This window comes from Gobio gobio, assembly GCF_949357685.1.
Source record: "Gobio gobio genome assembly, chromosome: 25".
In the NCBI taxonomy this organism is placed as follows: domain Eukaryota; kingdom Metazoa; phylum Chordata; class Actinopteri; order Cypriniformes; family Gobionidae; genus Gobio; species Gobio gobio.
This window is the reverse complement of record NC_137121.1, coordinates 35331422-35338237: the sequence shown is the minus strand read 5'-3', so window position 1 is coordinate 35338237 and position 6816 is coordinate 35331422. Positions and strand designations below refer to the sequence as shown.

Below are 6816 nucleotides of genomic sequence, written 5' to 3'. Positions count from 1 at the left end.
GTATACTGTCATTGACTTACATAGGCATCACTTCCGTGGACATATCACGGAATTTTCGGCGATTCCGTGAAACTGCCACGGATTTTGAGTTAAGGGCCCGTGTTCATTTCACGGAATTCTGTGAGATCAGGTTGGAAAAGATGCCATTGTTTTGTTGTTAATTGCGGAAGACGGAAAATTACAGTATTTTATTGTAATATTTATCAAAATTATTATATTATTATGAGAATCAAAATGACGCTGGGGCGGTGTAGGGAGTGGCCTCGTAGAGCAGCGAAGCAAGTGCATTCTGGGAGTTGTCTTTCATCCACATGAGACAAAAATACATTTCTTTCTTTTCTCAGTCTAGAAGGCACCAAATTCAAAAATAATTTCACATTTCTACTACATAAATGACCCAGTTTAAATACACATTCATCTTCCCAGCGCTGAAGTGCCCCTTTAATTGAGGGCAGGAAGTCCATCCAATAAATGCACTGAAAAAAATACTGTGCCCGTTTTACTCAATAAAATTGAGGCAACTATTTGCATCAGCTTTTTGAATATTTTAATAGTTTGTCCTATTAGACTTTGCATATTTTCAACTTGGACTCTTAAGTAATAGCAACTCAATTGTATCAATTGTTGTGGAAATAATTCTATTCGAAGAATGAGGAGGAAGGAACACAAATTCAAACCTTTGGAAAGTCAAAGTATCAAAAATGATTTTATTTCTTGCAAGAAATAGGCAGTTCACATACAGAGAATGTCTGTCATGAGAAGGGCAAAGTTAGCTCTCCTCGACATCATTATATACCCCTCATACATCCTGGGTCGGTTACACCCAATCTCTGTTTGCCTTTAAAAGGAAACATCTTTATTCAAAACCCCTGTTCAGCATAAATTCTAACTAGACAACACAATATTCATGTCTGCAGAAGTTCCTGTTCTTAAGCTACATTTTCACGTATCCTGTCTACTCCTAGTCTGTTTGCAGCCGCGCACATATTTGTCACACCTAAAGTACGACATGTCATCTTGACCTTTTGCACTACCCAGCTTCCTTGCAACACTCAATCACTCAGAACAATATGTTCCTGCCAGCTAGTTCCCATTTATCACCCAGAACAATGAGCTCCTGCACTTAACATATGCATTTCTAAAAGCTTGGTTACATTTCTTTAATAATGATTAGTACAAATACATGTTCAATGTTAATAGTTCAATGTTAACAAGTGATACACATCTAGGAATAAAAGGTTAAGGTTCACACCTAAGTAAAAACACCTCTAAGTAAAATGAACACTTCTAAGAGTTAAAACCACATCTAGATGAAATAAAAACACATCTACTAGTAAAACACATCTAAATGAAAAATTTCCTTCACAATCCACCCCATGTTCATTTTAAAGAACATACACACAAAATTTGACATTTACTCCTCCATAAAGTAATTTACACTAGGTAAATTTTTCCCATGGTTACTTCATTTCTTAGTCAAACACATGTTCGCTCTCATCCTCGTGTTCCTCAGTCTCAGGCACTGTGGCATCCGCCTCTGGTGCCCTATTTGGTGCTCGTAGGCTGCGTATGGAATTCTTCTTCCGTTGCAGCTACCGCATGAGCTGACGCCTGGGATTCCTCTTCCGTTGCAGCTACCGCATGAGCTGACGCCTGGGATTCCTCTTCCGTTGCAGCTACCGCAGGAGCTGACGCCTGGGATTCCTCTTCCGTTGCAGCTACCGCAGGAGCTGGCACTTTCCGACAGTGCGTCCCATGAATCCACGGAGCCCTCTCCGCAACTTTCCCTTACAAAAAATAACTGCAGTACATTGAAGTAAAACTGCAGTACATTGAAGTAAAACTGCAGTATATTGAAGTAAAACTGCAGTAACATTGAAGTACAAAGTAGTAACTGCAGTACAATGAAGTACAACTGCAGTAAAACTGCAGTACAAAATAGTATAACTGCAGTACATTGAAGTACAACTGCAGTACATTGAAGTAAAACTGCAGTACAAAGTAGTATAACTTACATTGAAGTAAAACTGCAGTACATTGAAGTACAACTGCAGTACATTGAAGTAAAACTGCAGTACATTGAAGTACAACTGCAGTACAAAGTAGTATAACTTACATTGAAGTAAAACTGCAGTACATTGAAGTTCAGCAGCAGTAAAACTGCAGTACAATCACTGCATGAAAAAAGGTGTATCCGGACCAGGATACTCCTGTATACACTGCTGAAATTCGGAAGAATCCAGGAGTATACTGGCCGGATAGGTCAAATTCCATGGATCCGTATATGTCCGTATACATCCGAAATGGTACCAAATCGGATGTATGTTGTGGCCGTATACTCCCATGCTACAGCCATTTGTTGCCATGGCAAATAATCCCATCAAGTTTTTCCCAGGAGACATTTTCACACCTCTAAACAGCTTTGCCTTCCACCCCCTATTGGTCCTTCATCTCAAACTGGATTGGTTGTTTTTTTTAAAACCACTCCCAAAACCCAGACTGCTATTGGATGACAGGACGCATTGAAAACCCAGTCAAGTGACTTTATTGGTTACTTCTAAGGCTAAGGGTGGGCTAGGTTTTGTAGCATAGGGACTTGATTGGTTATAGGCCAGCTATGCAGATTTTGCTCATTAATATATATATATATATATATAAAAATAATCCCCTCTCCCTCCCAAAAGAAAAACACACACAAAACAATTTGAGAAAGTCTGAAATATTTATTAAAAAGGTATAAAAAAAAAAACACATTCTTAACAGCATTATAAAAGAACATTAAAACAATGGTGAAACAAAAACAAGTTAACTAAATGTATTTAAAAGGGATGCAAATGTAAAGGAACAAATGTAAAAATATAAACAGTCCAAAGAACATAAATATACGTTAAAATGAATTGGTAAAGAAACAAAAAGGGGAAAAAAATGAATTTAAAAGACAGAGATGTAAAGGAATAAAATACACAGTGAACATAAAAAGGAAAAGAATAAATATACAAATTAAACAATATAAAATGAGAACAATACATTTATAAGACAAAAAAAGTGTATATAAAATATATTAAAATACATATAAATATTCCAAGTAAACAATATAACCAAATAAAAAGAACAAAGAGCATTATAAACATACATTAAAATGAATGGGGGAAAAGATAAGTGAACAAAATGTTTCTAAAGGAAGGCGACGTAAAAGGAACAACAATACAAAACGTGGAGATCAAAAGCAACATGGACATCTAAAAAAGAACAAACATACAAAGTATACAATATAAAACGAGACAAAGAAATCTATAAATTAAAAAGTGTATATAAAATATATGTAAATGTTCTATATATGGGAACCAATAAAAGTATAAGTATATAAACATAGGAATAAAGAAAATATAAAATGGAACAATTGAATATTAAAATTATAATTATAAAATAATTGTGACCAACTCTAACACAATGTTGTTTGAGTTTTGAACATTTTTTCAAACTGGCATGATGGGCTGGTGATGTGACATGTAGTGTGGGTCAGTCTAGTCTGGTTTGTAGTAGCTAGCCTAACCAAGCCTTCCATCAACAACAGCATCATCTTCATCTTCATCAGGTCTATAGTTGCGGTCTTCCACAGGTTCTGTGTTGGTTTGTGCAACCCTGGACCTGGTCTCCAGCAACTGCAAAACATGACAGTAAATTAACCACTAAAACTCAGAGAGGAGTATAGTAACATTCTGGAGGGAAAAAGCTTAACCGGTTTCTTAACTTACCCGTCTCTTTCTCTGACGGTTCTGTGTGATGTTCTTCATAGTGTTTCTTTTCTGGGCCTTTTCAGACTGAGCCAAAGAATACTTCCTCAGCAAAGTCTCACAAAATAAAATACATCTTGAGACCTGCCAAATAATACATTAATAATATATAGTTAATGCCAATAAAAGTAAGTAAAACAATTCAATTAAAATGTATTTGTATAGCGCTTTTCACAATACATATTCAGGGTTTTTCCTCGGTCAAAAATGGTCTTCGGTGGTGGCTGACAGACATGGTCATCCATACACACACATACGCACGGTAAAAAAAAAATACCCTACCCACATGATCTGCAAGCGCAATACTGACAATAAATTTGAAATAAATTCAAAGAAAGTTTGTAACTTTTGCTTATCTTATTTTGATACCTTGATGTTTGTTTTTGTTCCTCATTTTTACACTATTTACTGATAATTGTTTCGGTAATCATATCAATATTAAAAAAATAGTATTAAAAAAAAATGAACAAATAGCCTAATTTTCTGCCATATACAATCAGCTAGCTAACAACAAATTTGTTCTGGGTTCACCTCACTCCAGTCTAAACTAAATGATTTTAGGCTATTTATTTTACTACACATTGTCCACATAAATAAGCTGAAAGACTGTTGATAATTAAAAATAATTCTTACTATCCACTCTTGCTAAAGTGGGTAAGCACACTTGTGTTCTCATTTCAGGTGTTGTTCTGAGTAAATGATTAAACTAATTCGTGAGTTCAGTGTTGGACAGATCAGTTCTAACCAGTCGTTAAAATGATTCTGTTCAAAGGAGTCATTAGGTGGCGAATCGGACATTAGCAGACGCGTTGTGTGTGAATCCCGTCTTTAGAAAATCGCGAAAGATTTGTCAAGACACAGAAAACACTTCATAACCGGATAGGATTTGTTTCCTGTTTATTTAAAGTATGCTTTATGTCAGCTGGTCAGAGAATCAGTCAATGTTTTTTGAGCGCATTTCACACCCAGCGGTAATTAAAGGAAGACGTCTGATAGCGCCACATGCAACATGGATTCGGTCTTCCGACCTTTTGATTTTGATTAACGTAATATGTGAAACATTAGAAAGCTAAGAATGCTTATTTTGAAGACAGAGAGCGTGCGAGCGGGGTAGGAGCTCACTGGTCGTTCTCTCTGTCACTCAGTTAACTCAAGTGCAGCAGTCCTCTACTACATCAATCATAAATCACAATAACTCAACAAATAAGGCTTTGGCGGGACAAAAATTTGTTTTGGCGGCCGGCAAAAAATGTTCAATGTAGGAAAAACCCTGATATTGTTTCAAAGCAACTTCACAGAAAATGCATGCGTCTACATTACAGAAAAAAACAGAGAACATTAAAATAATGACAACATTTTTAAGATTACCTTTTACACATTCAGGGTCAACATCTGTAAAAGTTCTTCAGGATCATGGATCCAAAACTTCTGGATCATGAGGGGGGAAGAAACATGCACACACACAAATGAATATTAATTTGTTTGATAAAACATTAATATTAATTATCAACTTACGGACATGGACTTGCAAAACATACTCACCAGGCCCATACAAAAACTTTACAGTAGATCCAAAATCCTGGTTTGCCTATAATTCTTCAGTCCAAGTATGGTGTTTTCCTGTCCTCTCTGCAGAACAAGTGTAAGTTACATGATCTCAGATTATTTCAAGATTTCAAGAGATTCAAGATTCAAGATTTCAAGAGTTTTATTTGTCACATACACAGTTATATACACAATATACAACTGGCAGTGAAATGTAAACAGGTCCGCTCCATGGACAGTGCAAATAACAGTTACAAGAAATTAAATAGAAATAGAATAAAGTTAGAATAAAAAGTATTAACATAAGTAGAATTATAAATAAATCAAGTAAAAGATAAAAATAGGAAATAAGATAAAAATAAAAATATAAAAAATATGTGGATGATAAGTGAGATAAACTGTAGACTTAAAAATAAGTGGTTAACATAAAATATATAATATGTATATATAAAGAAGTATAATGTGCAAGGTTTATTACAGGTTGTTACGCAGTAACAATAGGGACGTAAAGTAAAGTGCAGTGCAATTGCAGTATGTGGATATTATTCATTCCAAAGCTCTGTTACATTTTATGACAAGCTTGATCTTAAAACTAGCTGACAGTAGGGATGGGCATTATGACCATATAATTATACATACATGAGAAATTATATTTTACAATAACGATATCACAATATATTTATTTTGATGGATATTTTATTAAAATGCTACAGAATAATACTGCTTTAAAAGTCTTCACTGTATGATATTCAATTAATTAATATCACATGATTCTTAAAGAAGCAGAAGGTCTTCTCTATTCTTTTGTTTTATTAAAATGATGACAAAGCTGCAGCCCCTTTAAGAACGGATGCACAGAATGACACACATCCGGGTTTCCCCACGTTAACTTGAACTGTTTAACGTACTTAAGACATAACTGACTGTTTAAATCAAGTGAATACCTCACATGACAAGGTTTCTGAGATAATTGTGTGCATTTTACAGAAAGATAATTGATTTCGGGATCGCCTGCTGTCTGAGAGAGGCTTATTTTAACACATGCATGTCCCGTTCATTATTCTACATTCATGCATGTTTCCTTGTCAAAATGTCAAAAAGTTTTAGTACAGTCAGTGCTGCGTTATATACGCTATATTCCCATTCCGCAATATAAAACGGTAATGTTAACGTTTACAGCAAAATCACTAACAATAGTCAGTATCATCAGATCGCCATAACACCCAGCCCTATCTTAACAATATTACAACAAAACACAGAAACAGAATATGTAAGTTAATCACGATTAGCATATGACTTTAATGCACTAACGTTATATATCTTGATAAGCAGTAGAAAAAATATAAAGGGGTTTACGTTACCTTCTGCCGTCTGCTGTCCGCCATTGGAAACTTAGTCTGTTCGTATTCATGTTTTTTCGTTCTCAGTCGACATCCCACAATCAAAATTCGTCCAAAATAAGATTTTAACAGGTTTA

At 35.1% G+C, this 6816-nt stretch overlaps 1 long non-coding RNA gene across 1 annotated transcript; it reads right to left on the bottom strand.

The window, feature by feature from the left end:
• Positions 1-3323: 3323 nt before the first annotated feature.
• LOC307121591 lies at positions 3324-5461 on the bottom strand. The gene is made up of 4 exons (XR_013815966.1): positions 5337-5461; positions 5163-5222; positions 3756-3878; positions 3324-3662 (listed from the first exon to the last, which is right to left on the bottom strand). It is a non-coding gene; the product is annotated as an uncharacterized lncRNA (long non-coding RNA).
• Positions 5462-6816: the final 1355 nt, after the last annotated feature.